This window comes from Chlorocebus sabaeus, chromosome 12 (genome assembly GCF_047675955.1).
Source record: "Chlorocebus sabaeus isolate Y175 chromosome 12, mChlSab1.0.hap1, whole genome shotgun sequence".
Taxonomy (NCBI): domain Eukaryota; kingdom Metazoa; phylum Chordata; class Mammalia; order Primates; family Cercopithecidae; genus Chlorocebus; species Chlorocebus sabaeus.
In genome coordinates, this window is record NC_132915.1 from 94,763,734 (window position 1) to 94,777,685 (window position 13,952).

The window sequence follows — 13,952 nt, forward strand, 5'->3', positions numbered from 1 at the left end:
TTTTGACATGTTTTTGCAGTGGCTGGTACCGGTTGTTCATTTCCATGTTTAGTGCTTCCTTCAGGAGCTCTTGTAGGACAGGCCTGGTGGTGACAAAATCTCTCAGCGCTTGCTTGTCTGTAAGGATTTTATTTCTCCCTCACTTATGAATCTTAATTTGGCTGGATATGAAATTCTGGGTTGAAAATTCTTTTCTTTAAGAATGTTGAATATTGCCCCACCCCTCCCTTCTGGCTTGTAGAGTTTCTGCCGAGAAATCCACTGTTAGTCTAATGGGCTTCCCTTTGTGGGTAACCCGACCTTTCTTTCTGGCTGCCCTTAACATTTTTTCCTTCATTTCAACTTTGGTGAATCTGACAATTATGTGTCTTGGAATTGCTCTTCTAGAGGAGTGTCTTTGTGGCGTTCTCTGTATTTCCTGAATTTGAATGTCAGCCTGCCTTGCTAGGTTGGGGGAGTTCTCCTGGATGATATCCTGCAGAATGTTTTCCAACTTGGTTCCATTCTCCCCCTCACTTTCAGGTTCACAAATCAGACGTAGATTTTGCCTTTTCCCATATTCCCATATTTCTTGGAGGCTTTGTTCATTTCTTTTTACTCTTTTTTCTCTAAACTTCTCTTCTCACTTCATTTTATTCATTCGATCTTCAATCACTGATGCCCTTTCTTCCAGTGGACCGAGTCGGTTACTGAAGCTTGCGCATTTGTCATGTAGTTCTTGTGTCTTGGTTTTCAGCTCTCTCAGGTCATTTAAGGACTTCTTTACATTGGTTATTCCAGTTAGCCATTCAGGAAATCTTTTTTCAAGGTTTTTAGCTTCTTTGCTATCGGTTCAAACTTCCTCCTTTAGCTCGGAGAAGTTTGATTGTCTGAAGCCTTCTTCTCTCAACTCGTCAAAGTCATTCTCTGTTCAGCTTTGTTCCATTGCTGGAGAGGAGCTGCATTCCTTTGGAGGGGGAGTGTTGCTCAGATTTTTAGAATTTTCAGTTTTTCTGCACTTCTTTTCCCCCATCTTTGTGGTTTTATCTACCTTTGGTCTTTGATGATGTTGATGTACAGATGGGGTTTTGGTGTGGATGTCCTTTCTGTTTGTTTGTTAGCTTTCTTTCTAATAGTCATGACCCTCAGCTACAGGTCTGTTGGAGTTTGCTCAAGGTCTACTCCAGACCCTGTTTGCCTAGGTGACAACAGTGGAGGCTGCAGAAGAGTGAATATTGCTGAACAGCAAATGTTTCTGCCTGATTATTCCTCTGGAAGCTTCGTCTCAGAGGGGTACCCGGTTGTGTGAGGTGTGAGGTGTCAATCTGACCCTAGTGGGGGTGTCTCCCAGTTAGGCTACTCCAGGGTCAGGGACCCACTTGAGCAGGCAGTCTGTCTGTTCTCAGATCTCAAACACCATGCTGGCAGAACCACTACTCTCTTCAAAGCTGTCAGACAGGGACATTTAAATCTGCAGAGGTTTCTGCTGCCTTTTGTTTGGCTATGCCCTCTCCCTAGAGGTGGAGTCTACAGAGACAGGCAGGCCTCTTTGAGCTGTGGTGGGCTCCACCCAGTTTGAGCTTCCCCACCACTTTGTTTACCTACTCAAGCCTCAGTAATGGCAAGCGCCCCTCCTCCAGCCTTGCAGCCTCCTTGCAGTTAGATCTTGGACTACTGTGCTAGCAATGAGGGAGGCTCTGTGGGCGTGGGACTCTCCAAGCCAGATGCAGGATATAATCTCCTGGTGTGACGTTTGCTGAGACCCTTGATAAAGGACAGTGTTAGGGTGGGAGTAACCCAATTTTCCAGGTGCTGTGTATCACGGTTTCCCTTGGCTAGGAAAGGGAATTCCCTTCCCCCTTGCACTTCCTGGGTGAGGTGATGCCTCGCCCTGCTTCGGTTGTTGCTCTATGTGCTGCATTCACTGTCCTGCCCCTACTGTCCAACAAGCCCCAGTGAGATGAACCCGGTACCTCAGTTGGAAATGCAGAAATCACCCGTCTCCTGTGTTGCTCACGCTGGGAGCTGGAGGGTGGATCTGTTCTTATTCGGCCATCTTGGAGCTGCCTCTCATCGCTCCTTTAATGAACAAAAGGTTTTAGCTTAGACATATTCCTGTTTGTCAAGTTTTTCTGATTTTGACTTTTCAAAATATGCTGTCATATACAAGAAACCCTTGGATATAAAATTCCATTAATATTTCTCTTTTCTTGCACTCATCACTTCGGTGGATGTCATCAATTAATCTCTGGGTTATAGCATGTTTTCTTGAAAGTGTTCTGCAGTCTATTTTGGGCATTGAGAATTTCATCAAACTTAAGTGAATATTTCTACAAATTGAAGGCATAGTCCCTTTTGATGCTTCATTATTTGCATATATTGCCTCCACAAGACCATTTCATGCAAAGACTTGTCTTGTCCCCACAGCCAGATCATTGCAACATGATATAGAATCAATTGGTCAAAAATGGGAAGGTTATCTCTGGAATGTCTATTTGACTCCATTGATCTCTCCATTTTAATTAAGACACAATATGCTGTGCTAATTACATAACATCACTGCACATTCTCAAATCAGAAAGTGTAGTTCCAACTTCTTGTCGTTCAATCTCAGAAAGAATGATCTTCCAGATGCACATGCTTGGAAGTACTTCTCAACACACACACACACACTCACATCCAGACACAAAGATACAAATACACACACAGACACAAACTGTTTAATATGTACACAATTGTTAACTGGCATTGTTTTACATGAAATAAGGCAAATGTGTAGCCACTGTCCTAACTCAGTTCCACTCCTATCATATTTGCCCATAACACTGATTAGTAAATCTGATTCAACTGTTCTATAATCACAATTTAAGCTGTGTCCATTAAATTCCCTGAGGAATGCAAAAGGATACAACCTAAGACACAAAACTTAATTGACTGCTGACATTTCATTGGTAAATTGGGTAATTGATGGGTAAATGTAGTGGAACCGGTGGGTGGGCATTAGTTATATAAGGGATGAAGCAGCAAGATACTTCATTATTAAAAGGTGTTTGAAAGAAATTGAAACACAAGAGTGTGTATATTCAGCTGAAATAAAATTAGAAAACCCAGAAATCAATCTCACTTGGGGTGTAAAAAAATGGCATTAGGGGAGATTCTGGGTCAATCATCCAACTGTGGAAACTGGATCTTGGAAGCAGGATCCCTTTCCTGCAATGAGACTTGTTTATTGGTGGTGGTGTTTCAGTGGAAACGATTTTGGAGAATGGCCCCTTCCTTTTGTGTATCTGCTGATTAGATTTCATGGCTGATTAGATTTCATGGGAAATCTGGGGTTTTAAACTCTATTTAAATGTTAACATAATTCATTCAAATGACAAAAAATCAACAGGTTCTTTGATGTGGAATCATCACAGATCCCTTTCTTCTTAAGTACAGTTATTAAAGTTGACCTACCAGAGTGAAACAATTATGGAGAATGGCCCCTTCCTTTAGTGTATTTGCTGATTAGATTTAATGGTACATTTATCATTAGGTATAGTGATCAAAGTTGACCTACCCAAGAGTAGAGATGTCCAGGACAGAACTCAGGACTCTGTAGAATCACAGAATCTTGAGTGCAACACTGTTCAAGCACATAAATATGCTCATTCAGAGGGTTTCGGTGTGACGTGTGTGTGAATTGCAGTGTAATGAGCATGACACGCAGACAGGTTATCAAGTGGACTCACCTCAAATTCAGTTATGGGCATTACAGAACACTGATGCCAAGTTCCCGGATCCAGAGGAAAGAAACTCCAGCATCCTGTGTAAAGCCACGGCATCTGGATTTCTCATGCTTCTGGGGATCATGCTCCTGAAAATAGTGACTCCTTCCTCCTTGTGGAGCATCTTTCTCAGCAGCGCTCATTTCTTCTTCCAGGACTCTGTCCAACAGAAAGGGGAAGCCTTCTGATAGAGCACACCTGACCCATGAAAAGAAAAGGGAAAGAAAGGAGGCCAAAGGTCACACTCTCCTCATTCCACCATCCTCCCTAAAATCATCCTGATTTCATGGGCCCTGAGACCGGGGATGCTTCTGTACACCTCGAGGCCTTGGCGCCTGGCCTAAATTCTATTCTCTTTCTCATTATCTGAAAAATTTTAAGAAAATCCCTAGAGCCAGGATCTTTATTCCTAGTAAGCCAAAAGTCCCAAAGAAACACCCAAATTCTGTCCCTCTTAGTTTGGGAAACAAGTCTACCTTCATCAGCATGACATTTTCCACCAAATGTGGTAACTGCAAGTCCACCACACAATGCGTAACTGGAATTGGAAGCAACATCTCAGACGATGACAAATACATGCAACAATCCCTAAGACAAATGGTTTATTTTTCCCTTTCTTACTAAAACAACCACCAGTTTTAACAATGGTATCCAAATCTCTTTTAGACGCCCTGCTTTTAAATCTCTATGTTTCCTCCTGAGACAGGGACTCACTCCCATCACCCAGGCATTTACAGTGTTTAATTCTGGTTATATGCTATTCTCAAATTTACAACTATTTATTTCATCTCTCTCAAATGTTGATCCATTATCACATACGTATTAAAATATTATCTCCCATGCTGTGTGATATGTTGTTTTTATATTCATCCTTTCTTAAATGAACCAAAGGTTTTAGTTGGATTAAATTGTGATTAGTCAAGTTTTCTGATTTCATGATTTCTTAAATTGCGGTCATATGACCTCAATCACTGGAAATAGAATGTCATGAGTATTTCTCTTTACTTGCAATCATAAATACGGGGAATGTCATTAATTGGTATGTCGGTGATTGCATGATTTCCTGAAAGTCTTTCACAGTCTAATTTGGACACTGAGTATTTCGTCTAAGTTCAGTGCATGTTTCCAACACTTGATGCTTTATGATTTCGGTATATAGCTTCCACAAGAGCATTTCCTGCAAAGACATGTCTTGGTCCCCACTGGTAAGTCATTTCACTCGAACACAGAATCAATAGGCTGAACATGGAAAGGTTATCGCTAGAATACTTATTAGACTGTACGGATTTCTTCTTTGATATTAAGGAAACAAATACGCTGTGTTATTAACTGTACTTCATTGATGATTCTCAAGTCAGAAAGTACAGGTCTGACTTCCTGTCCTTCAATGCCTGAAAGGATGATCGTATCTGCCAAAAGCACATAGTTAGAAGCACATCGCAGCTCAAACACACACACACCCAGACATATAAACAAAAACAAAGAAACACTCACATGGGCATGATTCCGCATGCCCACAAGTTCACGCAAGCAAACACATACACACAAACACACACATTGTTTTGTAAGGACAGAATTATTCCCTACCACTGTTTTAAGTAAACTAACGCATTCCCCAGGAGTTTTAAGTGAACTCCCTGGGGAATACAAGGGGACACACCCTATGACTCATTCTTTAACTGAGTGCTGATATTGGATTGGTGGACCGCGTACCTGATGGGTGGGTGGGGTGTTCGCGGTAGGCGGGGGTGAGTTATATAAGGGCTGATGCAGCCAGATGGCGCGTCATTTGAAGACTCTCTCGGAAGAGATAGCGTCTTTCTGCAACGTGTGGTCCCAGCAGAAAAAGCTTGTGATCCTTGCTCCTGGCGACATGGAGGCTGATTCACTCCACTTGGGAGGTGAGTGGTAGTTCAACCACTTTTCAAAACTCATATCTTCTCGGCCAGATGCAGCTTTTGCTGAAATTCAGCGGACTTCTCTACCTGAGAAGTCACCACTGTCATCTGAGACCCAAGTCAACCTCTGTGATGATTTGGCTCCTGTGACAAGACAGCCTGCCCCCAGAAAGAAGCTTCCTCGCAGTAACAGGAGACCTGCTGCGGTGGGGGCTGGGCTCCAGAATATGGGAAATACTTGCTACTTGAATGCTTCCCTGCAGTGCCTGACATACACACCACCCCTTGCCAACTACATGCTGTCCCAGGAGCACTCTCAACTTTGTCAGCGTCACAAGTGCTGCATGCTGTGTACGATGGAAGCTCACATTACACGGGCCCTCCACTGTCCTGGCCACGTCATCCAGCCCTCACAGGCATTGGCTGCTGGCTTCCATCGAGGCAAGCAGGAAGATGCCCATGAGTTTCTGATGTTTATTGTGGATGCCATGAAAAAGGCATGTCTTCCCGGGCACAAGCAGGTAGATCATGACTCTGAGGACACCACCCTCATCCACCAGATATTTGGAGGCCGCTGGAGATCTCAAATCAAGTGTCTCCACTGCCAGGGCGTTTCGGACACCTTTGACCCTTACCTGGACATCGCCCTGGATATCCAGGCAGCTCAGAGTGTGAAGCAAGCTTTGGAACAGGTGGTGAAGCCTGAAGAACTCAATGGAGAGAATGCCTATCATTGTGGTCTTTGTCTCCAGAAGGCGCCTGCCTCCAAGACGTTCACTCTACACACTTCTGCCAAGGTCCTCATCCTTGTATTGAAGAGATTCTCCGATGTCACAGGCAACAAACTTGCCAAGAATGTGCAATACCCTGAGTGCCTTGACATGCAGCCATACATGTCTCAGCAGAACACAGGACCTCTACTCTATGTCCTCTATGCTGTGCTGGTCCACGCTGGGTGGAGTTGTCACAACGGACATTACCTCTCTTATGTCAAAGCTCCAGGAGGCCAGTGGTATAAAATGGATGACGCCGAGGTCACTGCCTGTAGCATCGCTTCTGTCCTGAGTCAACAGGCCTATGTCCTCTTTTACATCCAGAAGAGTGAACTGGAAAGATGCAGTGAGAGTGTGTCAATAGGCAGGGAACCAGGAGCCCTTGGCGCTGAACACAAAGACAGGCGAGCAACGCAAGGAGAGCTCCAGAGAGAACCCTGCCTCCAGGTACCCGACTTGGAGGAGCACTTGGTGGAAAGAGCCACTCAGGAAGGCACCTTAGACCACTGGAAGTTCCTCCAAGAGCAAAACAAAACCAAGCCTGACTTCAACGTCAGAAAAGTCAAATGTACCCTGCCTCCCAACGTGCTTGTGATTCATCCATCAAAATACAAGAGTGGGATGAACAACCATCATCCTGAACAGCAAAGCTCCCTGCTGAACCTCTCTTCAAGGAACCTGACACCTCAGGAGTCCATGAACACTGACACACTCACTTCTCTGCAAGGGAGGACCAGGAGATCCAAAGGGAGGAACAAACACAGCAAGAGGGCTCTGTTTGTGTGCCAGTGATCTCAGGAAAAGTCTCCACCCAAACGCAGGAGTGCATGTGCACACAAACTGACACACACACACATACACGTACACACACACACCCACGAGGGGGTTCACGCACGCACACACACACACCATCACATACGCAGTCAATCCGACATAAAGTAATGAGGAGCCCAGGTTTCTGTCTACACAAGAGGGACAACTGGATAGTGACGGCTGCGTTTCAGGATGAGCCCAGACATGGGAAACATCGAGTTTTGCCGTCGTGAGTCTTCTGAACCTGTGGGGGGATTGTCTGTGTGTTTGTGTTCACGGTAGATGACATTCAGTGTGAACTTCTGAATAGGACATATTGTGGTGTAGGGTTTCACGTGAAGTTATTGCAGGGGACGGGGTTGACTATTTTCTCTTGGGGTGTGTTTCATTTGTCAGTTGTTGGTGAGCACCAGAAGTTGAAATTTTGCGAACGTGGGACTTCTGTGGATCCTTCTCGCTACCTTGAGTAGTGGAAACTGGGACGCATTTGAAGAGAGGAAGGGTGTTTTTCTTTTGAACCTGCCTCGCCGTTTTCACATTGCTTGCTGAATGGACCTCAGGCGCCCTAGGACTTGTGCCCTTGGTGGAACCCACAGAATGCTGGAAACAGACAGACAGACACACTTGCCTATTGAATGCTGTCCATTTCCAATGAATTGAAGCAGAAAATCATCCCACTGGTATGTGAGTCATTTGGAAGTAAGTCGTATTGATAATCAAGGAAATCAAACACAGGAGCGTGTGTGTATTCAACTAAAATAAAATCAGCAAGCACTGAAATAAATCTCATTTGGTGTGTATCAAAATGGCATTTGGGAGATTCCGGGTCAATCGTCCAGCTGCGAAAGGTGCATCTCTAAAGCACAGTCCCTGACCTGCAATGAGACTTGTTCATCCGAGGTGGTGTTGCAGTGGAAATGATTGTGGGAAATGGCCCCTTCCTTTTGTGTATTCGCTGATTGGATTTCAGGCCCCGTTTCTCGTTCGGTACAGTGATCCAAGTTGACCAACCCGAGAGTAAAGATGTCCAGGGCATAACTCGGGGCTCCGTACAACCACAGGATCCTGGGTGCAACCCCGCTCAAGCACACAAATGTGCGTATTAACAGTGTCTCTGTGTGACGTGTGTGCAAAGTACAGTGTGATGAGCATGACTGGCAGACAGTATGTTGCCATCGTATGTCCCCAACCACCGGAAATAGAATGTCATGAGTATTTGTCTCTTCTTGCAATCACAAATTCGGGGAATGTCATCAATCAGCCGGTCGGTGATTGCATGATTACCTGAAAGTCTTTCACCGTCTAAACTGTGCATTGAGTATTTCGTCTAACTTCAGTGCATGTTTCCAACACTCGATGCTTTATGATTTGAGTATCTAGCTCCCACCAGAGCGTTTCCTGCAAAGACTTATCTTGTTCCCCACTGGCAAGTCATTTCACTCGGATATAGAATCAAGAGCCTGAACATGGAAACAATCAAGAGGCTGGAATGTCTATTGGATTCCCCGGATCCCAACACACACAGGTGTACAGTCATTTCTACATAACATAATGTGGTCCTCAGGTTTTTGTCTATGTAAAAGGGACAACTGGTTAGTGATGGCCGCATTTCAAGATGATCCCATATCTAATATGTCGTTGTGGAGTTGTGAGTATTCTGATCATGTGAAGGGACTGTCTCTGTGCAAGTGTTTTCACAGTAGATGACATCCTGTGTGAATATCTGTAGACTACATTTTGAGGTGTAGGTTTTCCCCTCAGTGTACTGGATGAATTTGAATTTATTATTCTGTCTTGGTTTGTTTTGATTAGTCAATTGGTAGGCGAGAGTAGGTGAAATTTTGCTAAAGTGGGATATAGGTGAATCATTCTCGTGAATGTGAATAATTGAGACTGGGATGCATTTGTAACATTGGAAGGGTGTTCTTACTTTTTATTCCAACATTTTTTGCATTTGTTTTCAACTGATCTCAGGTGCCCTGGGTAGAACCTAGGTAATTCTTGGAACAGACAAACAGATGCTGCTAATTTTATGGTGTGAGTTTAAGTTTAATTTAAAGGGAAAATTTTCTCACCAGTATGTAATTCATTTTCAAATAAGTTATACTTATCATCAATGGAATAATACACAACACACTGAAGTGTGTGAGTAAATAAACTGCATTTCATGAGTAAAGGATGGAATTTTCGGAAATTCGAGATCAACCATCCAGCTGTGAAATCTGTGTCTTTGAAGCAGTATCCCTGTCCTGAGAGTTGTTTTTCTCTGGTGGTATTTCAGTGGAAACTACTTTGGGGAATAGCCCCTTCACTTTTTATATTTGCTTCTTACTTTTCATTGTAAATCTGTGTTTTTAAACTGTATTTACATGTTCATAGAATCCATCCCAATAAAACATAACCTACACATCTTCTCATTTCTAATCATCACAGATCAATCTCTTGTTAGTTATGGTGATCAGTTTACTTACCTGAGAGTAAGTGACACCTGGGCAGAACACAGGGCTCCACAGAAGTACAGAATCTTGGGTCCAACCCTGTCCAAGCATCAAAATGTGTGTATTAACAATGTGTCTGTGTGAATTGTGTGTCAAGTAAACTGAGTTTAGTAAAACTTGCAGTAGATTATTAATTTGGCTCACTTTGTAATCAGCGAATGAGCTTTAAAGAGTATCAATGACCGGTGCCTACCCCCTAGAGATAAGAACTTCCAATGTCTTGTGTGAAACCATGGCAACTGGATTGCTCATGATTCTGAAGATAATTCTGTCTCCCATGGTTTCAGAATCACTGCAGGAGGTGGAAACAGATAACACATCAGTCCCTTGCTCTCTCTGCTCTCTTCACTCAGGAAAAGTCTCACTGGGACCAAGGAAAATCCTATGGTTTCCTAGGGAGAAGGATTTTTCTCAGGAGAGAAAATGGTGGCTCCTTCCTCCCTGTTGAGCCTCTTCCTCAGGATTGCCCCTTTGTCTCTCCAGGACTCTGTTCATCAGACCTGAGATGCCCCCTGGTTGAGCACATCTGGCCTATGAACAAATAAGGGGAAGGAATGGTTCCAAAGACTGTACTATGCTCACTCCACCATCCCCTCTGAAACCATCCTGACTTCACGAGCCCTGGGTCAGAAGCTGTTTCTTTATATCTCTAGGCTTTGCCTCACAGCCTAAATCCTGCCCCATTTCCTACATCTTGTAAATTTTGACAAAACCTGTAGAGTCTAGATCTTTATTCCTGACAGGGCAAAGGGAGACACATCAGAATTCTGTCCCTCTGAGACTGCAGGACATCTCAGCTTCCATCAACATGAAATTTTGAATCAAATATAGTTACTGCAGGTCCACCTCACAATGAGTAATGGAAGTTGAGACAACATCTCAGACTCTGTACAGTTTTTGACCAAGCTCATTTAGTTTGGCAATGCTTTTACTCTAGAAATCAGTTGTGAAAACACTTAGGATTCATGTTATTTAGTCTTTTAATCAGTCTGTTATTATTTTCAAAGTATTTACTACACTTTAGCTTAATATTTCTGATAAACTTTGTTGCAAAATTCTCAATATAATAGTGGCAAACCAAATCCAGCAATACATCAAAAAGCTTATCCACCAAGATCAAATCGGCCTCATCCCTTGGGTGCAAGGCTGGTTCAACATATGCAAATCAATAAATGTAATTCACCACATAAACAGAACTAAAGACAAAAAACCCATGATTATTTCAGTTGACTCAGAAAAGGTCTTTGATAAAATTCAACTATCCTTTATGCTAAAAACTCTCATGAAACTAGGTATTGATGGAGCATGCCGCAAAATAATAAGTGCCATTTATGACAAACCCACAGTCATTATCATATTGAACAGGCAAAAGCTGGAAGTATTCCATTTGAAATTTGGCACAAGGCAAGGATGCCCTCTCACCACTCCTATTCAATATAGTGTTGGAAGTTCTGGCCAAGGCAATCAGGCAAGAGAAAGAATAAAGCATATTCAAACAGGAAAAGAGGAAGTTGGACTTTCTTTTCTTGCAGATGACATGATCCTATATCTATAAAATCTCATCACCTCAGCCCAAAAGATTCTTAAGCTACAAGCAACTTCAGCAAAGTCTCAAGATACAAAATCAGTATGCAAAAATCTCAAGCATTCTTATACACCAACAATAGACAAGAAGAGAGCCAAATCACAAATGAATTCACATTTACAATCGCTACAAAGAGTATAAAATACCTTCCTAGGAATACAGCTAACAAGGCAAGTGAAGGACCTCTTCAAGGAGAACTACAAACCACTACTCAAGGAAATAAGAGAGGACACAAACAGATGGAAAAACAATCCATGCTCATGGGTAAGAAGAATCAATATCATGAAAATGGTCATACTTCCCAAAGTAATTCATAGATTCAGTGCTATTCCCATAAACTACCATGGACATTCTTTACAAAATTAGAAAAAACTACTTCAGAATTCATATGAAATGAAAAAAGAGCCCATATACCCAGGACAATCCTAAGTAAAAATAACAAAGCTGGAGGCATCCTGCTACCTGACTTCAAACATATTACAAGGCTACAGTAACCCAAACAGCATGGTAGTGGTACAAAACAGACACATAGACCAATGGAATGGAATAGAGATATCAGAAATAAGATTGCACATCTACAACCATTTTATTTTGGATGAAAACAAACAATGGGCAAAGGATTACCTATTTAATAATAAATGGTGCTGGAAAAACTATCTAGACATATGCAGAAAACTAAAACTGGACCCTTCCTTATACCTTATACAAAAATGAACTGAAAATGGATTAAAGATTTAAATGTAAAACCCAAAACTATAAAAATCCAACCCCATATAAAAGTGGGCAAAAACTGGGTGCAGTAGCTCATGCCTGTAATCCCAGAAGTTTGGGAAGGTGAGGTGGGCAGATAACTTGAGGCCAGGAGTTCAAGATCAGCCTGGCCAACCTGGTGAAACTCAGTCTCTACTCAAAATACAATAAATTAGCCAGATGTGGTGGCAGGTGCCTGTAATCCCAACTACTCAGGAGGCTGAGACAGAAGAACCACCTGAATCTGGGGGGTAGAGGCTGCAGTGACCCGAGATTGTGCCACTGAACTCCACCCTGGGTGACACAGCAAGACTCTGTCTTAAAAAGCGAAAATAAAAATATTTTTAAAAGTGGGCAAAGGATATGAACAGACACTTATGCAGCCAACAAACATATGAAAAAAAAGCCCAAAGTTACTGATCATTAGAGAAATACAAATCAAAACCACAGTGAGATGCCATCTCATGCCAGTCAGAATGGCGATTAGTAAAATGTCAAGAAACAACAGATGCTGGTGAGACTGTGGGGAAACAGGAACACTTTTACACTGTTGGAGCGAATGTAAATTCAAACGCTGTGGAAGACAGTGTGGTGATTTTTCAAAGACCTAGAATCAGAAATACCATTTGACCCAGCAATGCCATTACTGGATATATACCCAAAGGAATACAAATTCTTGTATTATAAAGATACTTGCATGCATATGTTCATTGCCACACTATTCACAATAGCAAAGACATGGAATCAACCCAAATGCCCATCAGTGACAGACTGGATACAGAAAATGTGATACATATACACCATGGAATACTATGCAGCCATAAAAAGGAATGAGATCATGTCCTTTGCAAGGACATGGATGAAGCTGGAAGCTATTATTCTCAGCAAACTAATGCAGGAACAGAAAACCAAATACACATGTTCTCACTTACAAGTGGCAGATGAACAATGAGAAAACATAGACACAGGGAGGGGAACAACATACACTGGGGCCTGTCTGGGGGTGAGTGAGGAGGGAGTGCGTCAGAATAAATAGCTAATCCATGTGGGGCTGAATACCTAGGTTACGGGTTGTAGGTACAGCAAACCACCATGGCACACACTTACCTATGTAACAAACCTGCACGTCCTGCACATGTATCCTGGAACTTAAAATGAAATAAAATAAAAATTTTTAAAAACTTTATTTTTTCTAAGTCGTGTTTGCAATTTTCAACGTGAACTTTCTAGTAGACATTTATCATATATAGAATTATATAGTTGATTTTTGAACAACTATGGGTCTGCCATTCTTTAAAATGCAAATTCTTTATGAGTGTCTGTATATGTAAACATATGTGTGTATATATATTTGTGTGTGTATATATATGTGTACGTGTGTGTGTGTGTAGATAGATAGATAGATAGATAGATAGATAGATAGATAATGCTCCTGGTCTTCTGTTTGAGTAGGCTGAGAAGGAGGAGGGGGAGGAGTGATTGTTCTTGCAGTCTCAGAGGTAGCTAGGTGGAAGAGAATCTGTACAAATTAACACATGAAGTTCTCATTTGTAAGTGTGATTTAAATAATTGTACACCTGGACATAGAAGTGGAATGATAGACACTAGAGATCTGGAAGGGTGAGAGGGTGGGAGGGGCAAATAATAAACAATGGTTCAGATATCTGGATTCCTTGATCCCAAATGGTGTACAATTATTTCTCTTTAATTTGTGTCCATTTACCAGCAAGTTTGAGAGGAGTGAGCCAAGCTCAGAAAGGCATTCAGCTCTAAAATCAGATGTGCATGGCAATGGGCAGAAGTACCCTCTCCCTTTCTCAGAACAAATCCAAGCTTCCTTTATACCCCTTACCTACAGGAAACTTATGTTCCAAAATGTATTTCTGCTG

General features: G+C 42.3%; 1 pseudogene; it reads left to right on the forward strand.

Annotated features, from left to right (window-relative positions):
* The first annotated feature begins 5,619 nt into the window (after positions 1 to 5,619).
* LOC140712984 (ubiquitin carboxyl-terminal hydrolase 17-like protein 6) lies at positions 5,620 to 8,730 on the forward strand (annotated as a pseudogene).
* The last annotated feature ends 5,222 nt before the right edge of the window (positions 8,731 to 13,952 follow it).